This window comes from Euprymna scolopes, chromosome 19, assembly GCF_053919585.1.
Source record: "Euprymna scolopes isolate OS-2025 chromosome 19, ASM5391958v1, whole genome shotgun sequence".
Taxonomy (NCBI): Eukaryota; Metazoa; Mollusca; class Cephalopoda; order Sepiida; family Sepiolidae; genus Euprymna; species Euprymna scolopes.
Window position 1 is genome coordinate 119,864,794 of NC_136500.1, and position 19,547 is coordinate 119,884,340.

Genomic DNA, 19,547 nt, shown 5'->3' on the forward strand with positions numbered 1-19,547 from the left:
TACAAAAAAAGAAATCTAGTGCAACATATTATGAGCAACACTAGAGAAAACCCTTATTTTTGTACAATATGAGGATCGATTTTTTCTCAGAAAGAAAATCTAATGCAATATATGATAAACAACACTGAGGATTGGTGTAAAATTGTTCATTTTCAAAAATAAAATTCAGTAAAACATATGAGAACTAACACTGGAGAAAATATTATTAATGTGAACAATTTTAATATTCCCATTCTAAGAATAAAAATCTAGCGGTGCATATGAGTATTCACACAAGAGAAACATATTATTTATGTGTACAATGTCAATATTTACGTTGTGAGAAACTAAATGAGGGGCAATGTCAATATTTACGTTCTGAGGAACCAAATCTAGCGATGCATATGAGTACTCAGACTAGAGAAAATATTTTTTATGTGAACCATGTCAATATTTACGTTCTGAGAAACACAATCTAGCGATGCAGAGGCCTAATCACAATCGAGAAAAATATTATTTATCTGATGAATGTTAATATTTAAGTTCCGATAAACAAAATACAGCGATGAATATGAGTACTCAGACAAGAGACAAATATTATTTACGTGAATAATGTCAATATTCTTGTGCTCAGAAACCAATTCAAGCAATGAATATTTGTACTCATCAGAGAAAAATATTATTTTTGTGAACGATGTCAATATTAAAATTCTAAGAAACCAAATCTAGTGATGCATATTAGTACTCACTTTGGAGATTAATATTATTTATGAGAACAATGTCAATATTTATGTCTGAGAAACAAAATCACGCAATGAATATAAGTACTCAGACTAAAGAAAAATATTTTTTATGTGAACAATGTCAATATTCACGTTCTGAGGAACCAAATCAAGCAATGAATATGAGTACTCAGACAAGAGAACAATATTTGTTATGTGAACAATGTCAATATTTACGTTTTGAGAAACAAAATCTAGCGATGAATCAGGATAATTTGTAATAACAATATCAATATTGTTATATGTGATTTTACTCTACAAAAAAAGAAATCTAGTGCAACATATTATGAGCAACACTAGAGAAAACCCTTATTTTTGTACAATATGAGGATCGATTTTTTCTCAGAAAGAAAATCCAATGCAATATATGATAAACAACGCTGAGGATTGGTGTAAAATTGTTCATTTTCATAAATAAAATTCAATAACACATATGAGAACTAACACTGGAGAAAATATTATTAATGTGAACAATTTCAATATTCCCATTCTAAGACACAAAATATAGGGATGCATATGAGTATTCACACAAGAGAAACATTATTTATGTGAACAATGTCAATATTTACGTTCTTAGGGGGCCCAAATCTAGTGATGCATATGAGTATTCCCACTGTAGAAGCATAATTTTTATGCGAACAATGTCAATATGTACATTCTGAGAAACACAATCTAGCGCTGCATATTCCTAATCACATTTGAGAAAAATATTATTTATCTGAACAATGTTAATATTAAAGTTCCGAGAAACAAAATACAGCGATGAATATGAGTACTCAGACTAGAGAAAAATATTATTTACATGAATAATGTCAATATTCACGTTCTGAGAAACCTCAGATGAGAGAACAATATTTGTTATGTGAACAATGTCAATATTTACGTTCTGAGAAACCAAATCAAGCAATGAATATGAGTACTCAGACTAAAGAAAAAATATTTTTTATGTGAACAATGTCAATATTTACGTTCTGAGGGACAAAATCTAGCGATGCATATGAGTATTCCCACTGGAGAAAAATATTTTTTATATGAACAATGTCAATATTCACGTTCTGAGGAACCAAATCAAGCAATGAATATGAGTACTCAGACTAAAGAAAAAATATTTTTTATGTGAACAATGTACAGATTGACGTTCTGAGGAACAAAATCTAGCGATGCATATGAGTATTCCTACTGGAGAAGAATATTTTTTATGTGAACAATGTCCATATTTACGTTCTGAGAAACAAAATCTAGCGATGAATCAGGATAATTTGTTATAACAATATTGATACTGGTTAGTATGTGATTTTACTCTACAAAAAAAGAAATCTAGTGCCACATATTATGAGCAACACTAGACAAAACCCTTATTTTTGTAAAATATGAGGATCGATTTTTTTTCTCAGAAAGAAAATCCAATGCAATATATGATAAACAACGCTGAGGATTGGTGTAAAATTGTTCATTTTCATAAATAAAATTTAATAACACATATGAGAACTAACACTGGAGAGAAACTGAATGCCTACTAGACACTATCCTTGCGTGCCTAAGGTCTCTCTGTACAGGGGTTTGTCAGAAATTCTGATATGAGGACACTTCATTGGAAGTAAACCCTGACTAAATATTCAAAGAAATGGTGTGCTATCTCCTCAAGCCATCCAGCACGTCCCCCAGTTTGCAGACGGGGGCACCCCCTTTAGCAATAAAGGGCAGCTTTGAATAAGAAATAAAAAAGCCAGGGACAAAGGGGAAATCAAAACAATATATGAAACAAAATAAAAACACATACTGGCAGGTCGGCACCCAGGATAAAAAGGGCCCTTCAACCCGTTCATACGCCAGGCGGGAAGATGCAAACAATGGTGTAAACCTTCCGAACTCTGGAAGTGGCTCTCCAACCATGACAGAGGATAACCAGGGTCAGCCATCAGGCCTTGATAACAGAGGTCGTGGCCCCCAAACATCAAATTCAGCAACAAGACGAAAGAAAAATACAAGAGGCTTAAAAGCTCAGCTGTGGTCTGTTGCAGAAAAGAAGGAGCTACTGTTTTGTTACCACTACTCGAAGTTCGAAAAGTGGAGCAAAACATCCACTGACATTCTTACCGAGAAAATAAAAGATACTAACCTACCTGAAGAGAAAAAATCTACACCTATTGCCCGCCTGCGATCACTTATTTCGCAGATAGGAAACGATGTATCAGAGGAAGAGCAAAATGAAATTAAAACTGCAGCTCTAAAGGAGGCATAAAAAAACTACATTCCTATTATGGAAGAGGAGAACATTCGAAGAATGGAGTCAAGATGGACCTGGGAAGAAAAGTGGATACTGATGTGGGCAATGGAATATGCTCAGGCAAAATATTCCAAACAAAAACAAAGGACAGAAACTTGGAGGGAAATATTCTTCCATTTCTGTCCAGGCAAAAGGAATGTCCCATCTCCAAAAATTAGGTCACAAAGATACAATAGCCTAAAGGTGATGAATGAGGAAGAAATAAGACATCTAAAAACAGAAGTCGCATCCCTCATTAAAACAAACCAGAACCCACTTCAAAACCCCATAGAAATACCACCCAATAACCTACCCATATCTACGAATGAAAATGAAAGAACCACAAATACTCCCACACTGGACCTTGATTCTTCGGCACCAATGCTAACAGGTGAAATACCACAAATACCAGCAACACTCCCTCAGAAAATGCCCGAGGTGGATGATGACCAGTTAGTCTTGGAAGAACTATGTAAGACCATTGAGGAGGTCCAACGGATGGGACTTCAAGAAAGACAAATGCTGCCTAAAATAACAACCACGAGAGCAACAAAGGTAGCAATAAAAAGGGTTAATGTTGCTCTCAAGAGACTAGTGCCATAGAGCACAACCCTGACTGAGTTAAATCAGGTCTCTTATGCCTCAGGACTCTACATTGTAAGGAAAGTAATGCCAGCATTCCAAAAACAACGGGAACCAGAGGCAAAAGACAAAATACCACGCTGGAAACAAAAGATCCAAAACCAGCTAAACCTGTGCCGAAGGGAATTGTCCCAGATTAAACAATTCCTAGCCGCCCCTGCTGTACAGGGACGACTGAAGAACATCATCGGCAAACTCAGCAGGAAATATGGTACAAAAGCAGGACAGCTACAAAACGTAGCTAGAGAATTAGAAGGAAAAATCCCAGCACTTTCCAAATGCATTAAGAAAAGAGAAAGCAAGAATAGGGCAAAGCATGAAAACAAAACATTTAAGCAGAATGCTCGGTTATTTTACCATAACCTAATAAGGGACACTATAACGGTGAATAACCCGCCCAAAATACAAGAGCTGGAGGATTATTGGAGGCCTCTCTTTGAGAACGAGATCACCCATAACAAAGAGGCTCAATGGATCCATACCATTGAGAGGAGCCTAGAAAATAAGCCAGAGATGCCGGAGCCAAAGATAACAGCTGGCACTATAAAAACGAAGCTAAATGGCGTCTCAAATTACAAAAAGCCTGGCATAGACAATCTCCCCAATTTCTGGCTAAAACAACTAACATCATTACATGGGCATTATAGCAGTTTTTTCAACAGAATATTGAATGGAGAAGAAACCACACCAGAATGGCTATTAAGAGGAGATACAACCCTCATAGCAAAGACAAAAGAAACACAACGCCCTAATAAATACAGGCCCATTTGCTGTCTCACTACCACCTACAAACTCTTCACTGGCCTTGTTGCGGACAGTATATACCAACATCTCTCCTGTGCCACATATCTTGAAAAAGAACAAGCAGGCTGTAGGAGGGACTGTCTAGGTACCAAAGGCCAGCTCTTAACAAATAAAACTATCTTGGAAGACTGTAGGAAGAGACAGCAAAATTTAAGTATGGCTTGGATTGATTATCAGAAGGCGTATGACAGTGTACCACACACGTGGCTTCTAAGCTGTCTAGAGCTATATAAGATACACCCGATAATCAAACAGGCCATAGCTACACTAATGAAGATGTGGCAAACAAATATGACATTAAGCCACACAAAAGGAAATATAAGGGTCACGGACGTAAACATCAGGCAAGGAATCTTCCAAGGAGATAGTTTATCCCCTTTACTCTTCTGCTTGGCAATAGATCCGTTAAGCAAACTTTTAAACAAAAACAAATGTGCTTACAATCTAAGCCAGGACCGCCGACAAGACCCAAATAAACGAATTAACCACCTGCTCTTCATGGATGACCTCAAGCTGTATGCCAGTTCTGATGCCGACTTAAATGAACTCTTACAAGTCGTACATAACTTCTCCAGAGATATTGGCATGAAATTTGGACTGGACAAATGTGCCAAGTGCTCCATCAAATCTGGGAAGAAGATCGAAACTGAAAATATACAGCTTGATGAATGTACCACCATCAAGGACCTAGAAGGGCAGGAAGGATACAAATACCTTGGCATAGAAGAGAATGATACCATCCAGCATGCCAAGATGAGAAACAAAATTGGAAGTGAGTACATACGCCGAGTCAAGAAGATTTGTAAAACAGAACTCACAGGCAGAAACAAAATAACTGCCATTAACCAACTAGCCATGCCAGTGGTAACATACAGTTTTGGTATTGTCAACTGGCCACAAAAAGACATAAATAGACTAGACACTAAGACACGTAAAATGCTGACAATGTATAAAGTAATATACAGAAACCAGTGTCTGTCTAGAATGTATCTGCCCAGATGGAAAGGAGGTATGGGGCTCTCGGAGATTGACCATCAACATCGTGCAACTATTGTGAGCACCGAACAATATCTGATGAGTTCTAAAAACCCAACTCTCAAGATGGTACACCAACATCAGGAATCAAGAGCCAGTAGAACAACATCCATCACAAAACTGGCCAAACATTTTGGGAAAGACTGTCTTACAAGTGAGACAGAAACAAAAAAGATACCTGCGACTGAAATAGCCAGAAAAAGTCGCCAGAAATACACTAAAGCTTTCCATGACAAGAAAGTTGAAGAATGGGCCAACCAACAACGGACCAAGTATTTTCTGGACGAATATAACCAAGACTATATTGATAAGGAAGGGTCTATAAGTTTGCTAAAGGATGGATCGCTCCACTATGACCAGGAGAAGTTTATAATAGCTGCCCAAGATCAAGGCTTGATGACCAATGCGTTTAAAAAGATGAGTGGTCTCAGCAAAGACAACAAATGCAGGTTTTGCCACACAGAAGTAGAGAGTGTGAGCCACCTGATTTCTAGCTGTAAGGTTTTGCTAGGGGACGGCTACTATACAATGCGACACAATGAAGTATGCAAATATCTCCACTGGACGATCTGCAATAAGTTAAATATCGAATGCAGCAAGAAGTCATGGGAACATATACCCGAAAGAACAGTCAGAAACAAGTCATATACCATCCACTATGACTACGCAATCCCTACAGCCACGTACCTAGAAAATGGAGCTATAAAACCCGACATTGTAATATGGGACAAGAAGGAGAAGGAAGCAACCTTGGTGGAAGTTAGTGTCCCAAATGATGCTGGGTTAAACAGAGCTGAGAGGGAAAAGATTACCAAATACCAGGGTCTTATGTATGACATGAAAAGAAACTGGAACCTTAAGAAGATCTCTATCATTCCAGTAATTATAGGAACAACTGGACTTATGAAAAAGAATTTTACAAACTATCTTACAAATATACCAGGTAAACCAAGTGCAAAGGAGATTCAAACAATTGCACTTAAAGGGACGGTTAGAATCTTAAAAAGATCTCATGGTTGGAGTGTCTAAAATAGCAGGTGTATGTTTGGCATCTAGTAGGATGCCCCATCCCTGGCTTAAACAAAATAAGAAAAATGAAACAAAGAGAGAAAATATTATTAATGTGAACAATTTCAATATTCCCATTCTAAGACACAAAATCTAGCGATGCATATGAGTATTCACACAAGAGAAACATTATTTATGTGAACAATGTCAACATTTACGTTGTGAGAAAGTAAATGAGGCGCTGCATATGAGTACTCAGACTAGAGAAAAATATTTTTTATGTGAACAATGTACAGATTCACTTTCTGAGGAACAAAATCTAGCGATGCATATGAGTATTCCTACTGGAGAAGAATATCAATATTTACGTTCTGAGAAACACAATCTAGCAATGCATGTGCCTAATCACATTCAAGAAAAATATTATTTATCTGAACAATGTTAATATTTACGTTCTGAGAAACCAAATCAAGCAATGAATACGAGTACCCAGACTAGAGAACAATATTTGTTATGTGAACAATGTCAATATTCACGTTCCAGGAAACAAAATCAAGCAATGCGTATAAGTACTCAGACTAAAAAACAATATTATTTATGTGAACAAGGTCCATATTTACGTTCTGAGAAACAAAATCTAGCGATGAATCGGAATAATTTGTTATAACAATATTGATATTGTTTTGTATGTGATTTTACTCTACCAAAAAAGAATTCTAGGGCAACATATGAGCAACACTAGATAAAACCCTGATTTTTGTACAATACGAGGATCTATTTTTTCTCAGAAAGAAAATCCAATGCAATATATGATAAACAACGCTGAAGATTGGTGTAAAATTGTTCATTTTCATAAATAAAATTTAATAACACATATGAGAACTAACACTGGAGAAAATATTATTAATGTGAACAATTTAAATATTCCCATTCTAAGAAAGAAAATCTAGCGATGCATATGAGTATTCACACTAGAGAAATATATTATTTATGTGAACCATGTCAATATTTACGTTCTGAGAAACACAATCTAGTGATGCATATGCCTAATCACATTCGAGAAAAATATTATTTATCTGAACAATATTAATATTTAAGTTCTGAGAAACAAAATACAGCGATGAATATAAGTACTCAGACTAAAGAAAAATATTATTTACATAAATAATGTCAATATTCATGGTCTCAGAACCAAATCAATCGATGCATATTTGTACTCATATTGGAGAAAAATATTATTTTGTGAACAATGTCGATATTTACGTTCTGAGGAACCAAATCTAGCAATGCATATGAGTATTCCCACTGGAGAAGAATATTATTCATGTGAACAATGTCAATATTCACGTTCTGAGAAACCGAATCAAGCAATGAATACTAGTACTCAAACTAGAGAAAAATATTTTTGATGTGAACAATGTCAATATTCACGTTCTTAGAAACCAAATCAATCAATGAATATAAGTACTCAGACCAGAGACAAATATTTTTTACATGAACATTGTCGATATTTACGTTCTGAGAAACCAAATCTAGCGATGCATATGAGAACTCACACTAGAGTAAAATATTACTTTTTGAACAATGTCAATATTCACGTTCTAAGAAACCAAATTAAGCAATGCGTATGAGTACCCACACTAGAGAAAAATATTATTTATGTGAACAATGTCAATAAATATGTTCTGAGAAAAAAAATCTAGCTATGAATATGAGTACTCCCACTTGAGAAGAATATTATTTATGTGAACAAGGTCAATAGTCAAGTTCTGAGAACCCAAATCAAGCAATGAATATGAGTACTCAGACTAAAGAAAAAATATTTTTTATGTGAACAATGTCAATATTTACGTTCTGAGAAACACAATCTAGCGATGCAAATGCCTAATCACATGCGAGAAACATTTATGTGAACAATGTCAAGATATACGTTCTGAGAAACAAAATAAAGCAATGAATATGAGTACTCAGACTAAAGAAAAATATTTTTTATGTGAACAATATCAATATTTACGTTCTGAGTAATCAAATCAAGCAATGCGTATGAGTACTCGCACGAGAGCAAAATATTTTTTTATGTGAACAATGTCAATATTTGCATTCTGAGAAACCAAATCTAGCGATGCATATGAGCACTCACACTAGAGTAAAATATTATTTATGTGAACAATGTCAATATTTACGTTCTTAGAAACAAAATTTAGCTATGCATATGAGTACTCCCACTGGAGAAAAATATTATTATGTGTAAAATATTACTTTGTGAACAAGGTCAATATTCACGTTCTGAGAAACCAAATTAAGCAATGCGTATGAATACTCACACTAGAGAAAAACATTATTTATGTGAACAATGTCAGGCTATACGTTCTGAGAAACAAAATCTAGGTATGCATATGAGTACTCCCACTGGAGAAAAATATTATTTATGTGAACAATGTCAATATTTACTTTCTGAGGAACCAAATCAAGCGATGAATATGAGTACTTAGACTAGAGCAAAATAGTAAATATGTGAACAATGTTAATACGTTCTGAGAAACTAAATCAAGCCATGAATATAAGTACTCAGACGAGAGAAAAATATTTGTTAAATGATCAATGTCCATATTTACGTTCTGAGAAACCAAATCTAGCAATGCATATGAGTACTCAGACTAGAGAAAAAGATTTTTTATGTGAACAATGTCAATATTCACGTTCTAAGAAACGAAATCTAGCGATGAATATGAGTACTTATACTGGAGAACATCTTTCATCTGGAGATTATCTTGAGGAAGAACAAGCAGGATGCAGGAAAAACTGCCTGGGAACCAAAGATCAATTGCTCATTTATAAGACCATCTTGGAAGATTGCCGGAAAAGAAAAAAAATCGAAATATTGCATGGATAGATTATCAGAAAGCATTTGATAGTGTACCCCATCTGTGGATACTAAAATGCCGTGAATTATACAAGATCCACCCGACCATACGAGAAATGATAGCTGCCTAAATGAAGGAGTGGCAAACATCCATTACCTTAAATAAACTATAACGAGGGAAGGATATCCATTGCAAATATGAAAATAAAAAAAGAATCTTCCAAGGAGGCAATTTATCTCTTCTCCTATTTTGCCTGGCAATTGATCCTCTAAGTAAGCTTCTAAAGAACTACCAAGGTGCTTATAATCTAAGCTACAGCCGCCAAAGAGAATCCTCCAAGTTAATAAACCATTTATTTTTCATGGATGATCTTAAGCTTTATGCAAGCTCGGATAAGGATTTAGATAATCTACTGAAAATTGTCCACACTTTTTCTAATGACATCAAAATGAAGATCGGGCTGGATAAGTGTGCTAAGTGTACTCTGAATGCTGGCAAGAAGATATCCACTGAAAACATACACCACGATGAAAGTACTGAAATCAGAGAACTGGATGAAGAGGAAACATACAAATACCTCAGCATTGATGAAAATGAGTCCATCCAGCATTCCAAGACGAGAGAGAAACTAAGCCAAAATTACGACAACCAACTTGCCATGCCAGTACTAACATATAGTTTTGGCATTATTGACTGGCCTCAGAAAGACATAAATTGGTTTGACAAAAAAACAAGGAAAATGTTAACCTTGTGCCAAGTTATTTATCGAAACCAGTGCATGCCTCGTTTGTACCTACCCAGGCGAGAAGGAAGTATGGGACTTTCGGAAGTCAATCATCAACATAGAACCACAATCGTCAGCATAGGTCAGTACATAATAAGTTCCTGTAACTACAAGCTGATGAAAATTTAAGACCATTATGAGAACCGAGCAAGTAGTACAACATCTATAACACAACTTGCCACTCATTTTGGAAAGGATAGCCTTACAAATGATGCTGAGAATCCAAACAAGCCTGCCACTGACATAGCCCACAAAAGTCAGAAAAAAAAACTAGCCAGTTCCATAGTATTAAAACAGAAGAATGGGCCAGCCATAAACGGGCAAAATACCTACCGACTGAACTATTCCAAGAATATATCGATAGGGATGGTTCCCTGGACTGGCTCAAAAGAAGATCACTCCATTACGAACAAGAGGGGTTGATATTGGCTGCACAAGATCAGGGCCTCATGACGAACACCTTTAAAAAGATGAGTGGTCTAAGCAATAATAATAAATGCAGATTCTGCAACACTGAGGTTAAGTGTGTGGGCCACCTGATTTCTAGCTGCAAAGTCCTACTTGGAGATGGTTATTATACAGATCGCTATAACGGAGTTTCCAAATACCTTCATTGGAAGATATGTAAGAAACTAAATGCTCAGTGTAGTAAAACATTCCGGGAACATATACCCGAACGAAGAGTTGGGAATGACAACTACACCATTCACTATGACTACATAATCCCTACTGGTACATATCTAGAAAATGCAGCTGTTAAACCGGATATAGTGATTTGGGACAGAGAAAATACAAAAGCGGCCATAATAAAGGTCAGTGTACCCAATGATGCAGGGCTTAACAGAGCTGAGAGGGAAAAGATAACTAAGTATCAAGGACTTATGTATGATATGAAACGAAATTGGAAATTAAAAGACGTTTCAATTTTACCAATCATCATAGGAGCAACTAGGCTTATGAAAAAGAACTTTAAAAAGTACATAGCAAGCATACCCAGTGAACCAAGTGCAAGTGAAATACAACCAATTGCACTGAAAGGGACGGCAAGAATCCTGAAAAGATCTCTTGGTTGGACTCACTGAAATGGGGGTAAATGTTAAACATCTGGTTGGATGTCCTATCCCTCCTAGGAGACAAAGATAGAGAAAAATATTAGTTACCTGAACAATGTCAATATTCATGCTCTGAGAAACCAAATCTAGCAATGCATATGAGTAAACAGTGGAGAATAATATTATTTACGTGGACAATGTCAATATTCACGTTCTGAGAAACAAATCTAGCAATGCATATGAGTACTCACACTGTTGTCAGCGGTAAGGAAGATCCACCAGAATGGTTAACTCTTGGTAAAACGACTCTGGTACCCAAGAGCCAAGAGACTCACTTGCCCAATAAATACAGGCCTATCTGCTGCCTCTCAACCACATACAAGTGGCTTACAGGAATGATTGCAGATGCAATCTATCAACACCTGACCGAGGGTGAGTACCTTGAAAATGAACAAAAGGGATGCACCAGGAATAAACTTGGTACAAAGGACCAACTGCTCCTCAACAAAACCATCCTGGAGGACTGCAAAAAGCGTAAAAGAAACTTATCAATGGCTTGGATAGACTATAAGAAGGCATTTGATAGTGTGCCTCACTCCTGGATACTGCGATGTTTGGAAATATATAATGTTGATGAGAGCATAAGGACATTCCTTAAAAAACAAATGACCATGTGGCAAACATCAATGGCTCTACACCACATGGAAGGGACAATACAAACTTCAAATCTCAGTGTCCAGCGAGGTATATTTCAAGGTGATAGCCTGTCACCATTGCTTTTCTGCCTTACTATTGACCCACTCAGCAAGCTCCTTAAAAAATGTGATGCTGGGTACAGTCTTAGTAGGGGAAAGAAAACAGAAAAAAGTAAAAGAGTAAATCATCTAATTTTTATGGACGATCTCAAACTCTATGCAGAGACAGAAAAACAGCTTGTCTCTCTGATTGAAAATGTAAAGAATTTTACATAAGATGTCTGCATGGAGTTTGGATTTGACAAATGTGCCAAATGCACAATAAAAAAAGGAAAAAAGACGACATCCGAAAATATTCGGTTCAATGATGGCTTGATTGAAGACCTAGGAGAGGATGCCACATAAGTACCTCGGTATAGAGGAAAATGTAACTGTGGAGCATGAAAAAATGAGACATAAGGTGGAACAAGAATACACATCACGCCTTAAAAAGATCCTCAAATCCGAATTAAGCCCCAAAAACAAAATAACTGCTATAAATCAACTTGCAATCCCTGTCATCACATATGGGTTTGGTATTATTGACTGGCCCCAATACAGTATCAATAGGCTAGATACAAAGACCAAGAAACTCTTAACCTTGCATAAAATAATATACCGAAATCAATGTATGGACAGGATATACCTTCCACGAAGAGAGGGTGGCCTCGGTCTCACTGAAATAAACCATGCATATCGAGCCACCATAGTAAGCATGGGGCAGTATATTAAAAGCTCAACAGATATGACAATAGAAATAGTGAGGGACCACCATGAACGTCTACCTCAACAAACCTCAGTCACGAAGCTTGCCGAAAACTTTGGGGGTGTCATACTGGAAAATACTGCCGAGGTATATGATAATCCAGCAACACAGATTGCAAGAAAAAAGAGAAAGAAATACACCAAAATCGAAATAGACACAAGAAAGCAAGGATGGGAACAACATAAAAGAGCAGCAAAGTTTCTGGAAGAGCTTAAACAGGAATATATAGACAGGGATGCTTCACTCCAATGGCTCAAGAGCGGGAGACTTCCATTTGATGAGGAAAGACTCATTGTAGCCAGTCAAGACCAAGGCTTACTCACAAATGGATTAAAAAAAAATGGCTGGCCTACAAGCAAATGGCCAATGCCGGTTTTGCCACTCAGCAATTGAGAGCCCAAGCCACCTAATGTCTGCATGCCCAATCTTATTGGCAGATGGCCTCTACACTGCTCGCCACAACAAAGTATGTAAGTACCTTCATTGGAAAATCTGTGGAGAGATGCAGCTTGACAGAGCGACGAACATTTGGGAATATGAACCACCACCAATAACATCAAATGGAAAAGTGACCGTGTTCTATGACAAAGACATACAGGCGGGGAGATACATAAAAGACAAGGCCATCAAGCCAGATATTGTAATATGGAACAAGCCTGAAAGAACTGCGCTCATTATCGATGTTACAGTCCCAAATGATTTTGGCCTTAACAGAGCTGAACCGGAAAAAATAACAAAATATCAGGACCTAAAAAATGATCTAAAAACGACATGGTCTCTGAAAGAAATAAACATTATACCGGTTGTGATAGGAGCAACTGGGTTAATAAAAAAGAATTTTCATAAATACTTAGAAGCAATCCCTGGAAGACCAAGCTGTAACGAAATACAAATAGCAGCCATAAAGGGAACAGCATCTATTCTTAAAAGAGCCCTCGGATATAAATTTAAATCATAACAGAATCAAGTGTTAGCTCCAGGAGGGAACCCGTTGATCTCTTAATACTTACTGAAGTAAAATAAATAAAAAAAAGAGAAAAATATGATTTACGTGAACAATGTCAATATTCACGTTCTCAGAAACTAAATCTAGCGATGCAGATGAGTACTCATACTAGAACGAGCCCTCGGATATAAATTTTAATAACAACAAAATCAAGTATTAGCTCCAGGAGGGAGCCCCTTGATCTTTTAAAACTTACTGAAGTAAAATAAAATAAAAAAGAGAAAAATATTATTTACATGAACAATGTCAATATTCACGCTCCGAGAAACCACATCTAGCGATGCATATGAGTACTCATACTGGAGAAAAATATTATTTACGTGAACAATGTCAATATTCCCGTTCTGAGAAACTAAATCTAGCGATGCATTTGAGTAAACTTACTAAGGGACTGCTAGAATTGTGAAAAGATCTCTTGGTTGCACTCCCTAAAATAGGGGTAAATGTTAGCATCTAGTTGGATTTCCCCCCCCCCTAGAAGAAAAAGATGAAGAAAAAAAAAAAAAAAAAAAAAAAGAGAAAATCTATATTCTCGTGAACAATGTCAATATTCACATTCCAAGAAACCAAATCTCGCGATGCACATGAGTACTCACACAAGAGAAAAATATTATTTTATGAACAATGTCAATATTCACGTTCTGAGAAAAATTCTCACTGAAAAAACTGAATGCTTACTGGAAATAACTGAAATGTTAACTTAACATCGTCCCTGGATTTTTCAGGTTATCTTTATAGGTTTTTGTTGGAACTTGCAATGAGGATACTTCTCATTCTAAAGTCAGCTATAATTCATAAAAGACCATGAGATAATCATATAAAAAATATGAAAAAATACAAACAAATGCCGACACCCAAGATAAAGGACAGAAATGAGACGATTTCAGATATAAAGTCTTGATAAAATCTATGCAGATCCATTTATTTCCATCATTTGTAGCAACAAAGAATAGAGAATTAAGAACTCATAAAATCCATGGATTTTTTATCAAAAGAAAGTGTTTTGCTATCACTAATCCAACTTTGAAGCAAATAAAATAAAATCCTGGCTGAGAAAATTAAAGAAAGTGACGTCATTGAAAAGAAAAATAATACACTAGTTCACCCTAAAAATAAATTGTCAGTGACGAAAGTCTCTTGAATTTTAATGAAAACACAAATGTCAGCTCTCATAAGTACCTTATCATCAGCAGCTAATAATGCAAAACTCTCACACTGTCACTTGCGGGTTTTTCCTTGTTACTATCAACAGCAAAGCTACTGCGTACAACTTGGCAATAACCTTAGAAATTGCGGAACCAGATTGTCAATAAGTCCAGAGTATGGAGATGTAAGGAAGAGCTCCATTGTCAAATGTCAAACTACAAGAATTACAGGGACAGAAATAAAGACTTACTTCTGCTATTCAGGGTTGAAACATACAACACCTTTCCTCTGGAGCTTAACCAGATATCTTAAGCTGCAAGACTCAAAATTATGAGTCTCTCAATTGCAATAACAACGGGCGTCTTAGCACAAAAACAAGACCACATATTGAAAACGGAAGCTCCAGAATCAGCTGAATTTTTGCAGAAAAGAAATTGTTTCAGATGGACCAATTTATCGCCTCTAACAGAAACTTATAATATATTAAAAAAAAGAAGGAGGAAACTCATTACAATATGAGACAGAAGTAGGAGGAAACATAATATATTAGACAAAAATAGGAGGAAACTCATTACAATATATGTGACAATAGTAGGAAGGAATTCATTATAATATAGAAGACAAAAGTAGAAGGAAACTCATTATATTATATGAGATAGAAGTAGGAGGAAACTCATTATAATATATAAGACAGAAGTAGGAAGGAACTCGAAAGCAGAATCCCAACAGTTGCCATAAGAATGAAAAAAGAAAGCAAGAACAGGGAAGAAAGAGAGAATAAATGGTTTAAGAAAAATGTACAAATGTTTTACTAAAAGTTAATACAGGGTACAATTACAGTAGAAATGTCATTGGTTGAGTAAAATGGGATGATAAAAACAGAAGCTGAAAGGATTCCAAAATTACCCAAAACAGTAATTTAGAAAGACACATGAGAACTCACATGTAGAACACTGCCTAGGCCGTATTTGCCCATAGAAGCAGGAGGTAATTGTCTCTCAGAGATTGACAATCAGCATTGTGACAGGATTGTGAAGATCGGAACATACCCGATGAGCCCCTAAAATTCACAATTCAAAATGGTACATGAACATAACAAAAGTCAGTATTATATAACTTCACACACAAAACTGGCCGAAGATTTGGAACTAGATTATCTAGCAAATAAGCAAGAATGAGAAAACCATAAATATTCCAAAAGAAACACTAAGAATACAAGAACATCCGCTAAAAATAGAAGAATGATATTCTGGGTGAGTTTACTCAGAACTATGTAAATAATCAACACTTTAGAGACTGAAAAGAAGACTCTATAGACTTGCAAAAGCAGGATCACTTGATTATGAGTAATGATTAAAACTTGTCAAATATCAAGGCTTGATTACCGATGCTTTTAAGAAGATGAATTGTTTTAGGAACAACATAAAGTGCAAGGTTTACAACATAGCAATAGTGTGAGCCACATGGAATCCAGCTGTATAATGTGACATAATCGAATGTGTAAACATGTCCTCTAAGCAGAATGTTGAATATCGATTGCAGCAGTAAGTCTTACAAACATACCAAAAAGAGCACTTCAATTCCTACTGCAATGTACCTAAAAACGGACCCATTAAGCCTGATATAGTTATATGCAACAAGAAAGAAAAAGGGTTTGTATTACTGTACACATAGATTCGAAAAAGTTGTCAAAAAACAAATATAGAACAAATAAATGTTATCAAAGGCAAGATAAGTTACTTTTCTACCTAACTGGATATATTTTTTGTGTTTTTATTCAGTGTAACATGTTTATTCAGCTCGAAAAACATGCAGTGTTTACCGATGTATTGGAAAATTCAAAATGGCAGCCGACTCTCTCTCGGAGAGGGTACGTTTGGGAAAAGGTATTATAAATAATAAACTAGACAAAATACTGTTAGAAAACAACCGAATATATGTCAACTTATGTGACGGTAACATATATTGAGCGAATTTCTAACAGTATTTTGTCTAGTTTATTATTTATAATACCTTTTCCACAACGTACCCTCTCTGAGAGAGAGTCGGGCGCCATTTTGAATTTTCCAATACATCGGTAAACACTGCATGTTTTTCGAGCTGAATAAACATATTACACTGAATAAAAACACAAAAAATATATCCAGTTAGGTAGAAAAGTAACTTATCTTGCCTTTGATAACATTTATTTGTTCTATATTTGTTTTTTGACAACTTTTTCGAATCTATGTGTACAGTAATACAAACCCAAGAAAAATAATCAACATTAGAAATTATTTTACCAAACGATGCTGGGTTAAGCAATGCTGAGAGGGAAAGATAACGAAGTACCAAGGTCTCATGTATGACTAAAATCTTAGAAAGATCTCAATCATGTCGGTAATTATAGAAGCATGAACAAAAATTTTTAAACTATCTAGCAAATATATTCGGTAAACTGAAGTAAAATAAGATTGTTTTCTTTTAAAATGTTTCAATTAATGTAAGTTTATGATATGCATTTGAACGCACATTTTATTATCTAAAACATAATTCTTTGGAATTGTAAGGAAACATGTGACTTACTTGGTTGGCACGGGTGCATTATTCAAAGGGTCGGTCGTGGAACGAAATGAAAGAGAAAGAAAGGAAAAATTAACATGGCAAGACATTTTGTTTTATGGTGACTGTGAATGAGTCTATAAAAGCGGACGTGAAGAGAGCAGGAGACAAGTTCAGAGGTGTGTCACTTATGCAGATGTGTGGAAATCAACTGGAAAGATCATTGCATTTGGAAGTCGGAAGTTTTAAGAGCAGTGTCGAATTTAACTGAAAAATTGATTTGAAGTGCAGAATAAATGGTATTATTATACAAACACCGTGACAGCGAATTAGTAAAAACAGACGTAGTATTCTGTTACGTTTCGGTGTGCTGAACACGAATCTGAAAACCGTACCCCTCGCAAATTAATAGTTTCGGAGATATTAACATTTTTAAAAGGGAATATTTTCTTTCAAAAATGGCGTACATCAGCTCTACTCTTAAATCAAAACAAGTGAAGATAATCCATAATGAAAATAAGCGATAATAAAAAAATAAATAAATTAATTATTTCCTTTTCTTTTTAATTAATTCCCCACCACTTCACCACCCCAATTTTACTTGCTCATGCGCAGTATCCCAATTTTACGCGCACAAAATCGATTTTTACCCAATTTCGGATACACTTTCGGATTTTTACCCAATTCGCTGTCACGTTATTTGTATAAATTTACCATTTCGGATACAATTTCGGATTTTTACCCCCAATTTCACTCCTTTATTTGCAAACCTCTTTTACTTTGACTTTCGTTAACTTAATTTCCACTCAACGCTACTTTGATTAACTTTTCCACTTTTCCAACATTATGTCTGCCTGTGACCACTGCTCTTATAATCACTACAAGGCTATTAAAGTCTTTTACGAGGAACCAGAAACGTCAGTGGATTTTTTAAGAAGACACGGTGTCTTACCAACTGTCGTCAGTTGCACACGTTGTAACAAAAACTGCACCTTTAGGGAGCAGGGGAGAACGGGCGAATGGCGCTGCAACAGTACATTCCGCATTCCTAAAACCAAAAAAAGGCGCCACTGTTCCTTTTATGCAAGTGACTATAAGGGGACATTCTTACAGAATTCCCACATTCCTCCATGGAAGGTAATTCTGTTTGTAAACCACTGGTTGAGTAAACGGTGGGACCACCAGACAGTCACCAGTTGTTTAAATATAACTCCCAAAACATCTGTGGACTGGCGCTCTTTTTGTAGCGAAGTCGCAGAGTTCTGGCTTGGGAACCAGGATTTGTCGAGAGGGGGGGGGGGGGTAGTGAGTGATTTCAAAGATTTGTCGAGAGTGGCCAAAAAGTGGGTGCTCATTTTACATTAAATTATTATAGAAAGAGAAATCATATAAAATTACTGCGCCCTCTCCTCACCCCTCCCCTTCCCCAAAAAGTAAAATAAAAGGGTCACATAAATTTGAAAAAGAGGGGAGGGGGGGCGTAGTGATTTAAACGGATTTGTGGGGAGGGGGGGAGGGAAGCCGCGTAGTGATTTCACAGGATTTGTCGAGAGGGGGGGGTAGTGATTTCAAAAATTTGTCGAGTGGCCAAAAAGTGGGTGCTCATTTTACATTAAATTATTATAGAAAATTGATCCCCCACTTCTTAAAACATTATTATCTCCGAAACTATTAATTTGCGACGGATGCGGTTTTCAGATTCGTGTTCAGCACACAGAACTCTACAAGGAAAGTACATTTTTTTCTACTAATTCGCTGTCACGGTATTTGTATAAATTTACCGAATAAATAACACTTGAGTTATTGAATTTTTAAAAATTGAAACATGAATGAAACTGGTAAATATGTAGAGAGTATCGATGATATCTACCAGAAACTTCAATAAATGTGTAGTATTATATAATATTATATAATCATAGTAAAAGTCGAAAGAAAATTCAAATCACATAGTATTACAATTATACATAATATATAAAATAGTGATATCATATGTAATTTTCAACATTTCTCATGGTTTCATTACTTTTAGTCACATATTTCAATGGTTTTAAAGAATAAGTATTTTATAAAACGTGCTTCATATGTGTTAAAAATATAATTCAATTCTAACTTAAATAACTTTGAAATACTGTGTGGTG

At 35.7% G+C, this 19,547-nt stretch overlaps 1 long non-coding RNA gene across 1 annotated transcript in view; it reads right to left on the bottom strand.

The window, feature by feature from the left end:
• The window catches only part of LOC145239919 (uncharacterized), a 52,280-nt gene extending 34,384 nt beyond the window's left edge, over positions 1-17,896 (bottom strand). Inside the window, exon 1 of the long non-coding RNA XR_013862408.1 lies at positions 17,434-17,896. This is a non-coding gene — a long non-coding RNA (uncharacterized LOC145239919). The remainder of the gene's footprint in view (positions 1-17,433) is intronic.
• Between the last annotated feature and the right edge of the window lie 1,651 nt (positions 17,897-19,547).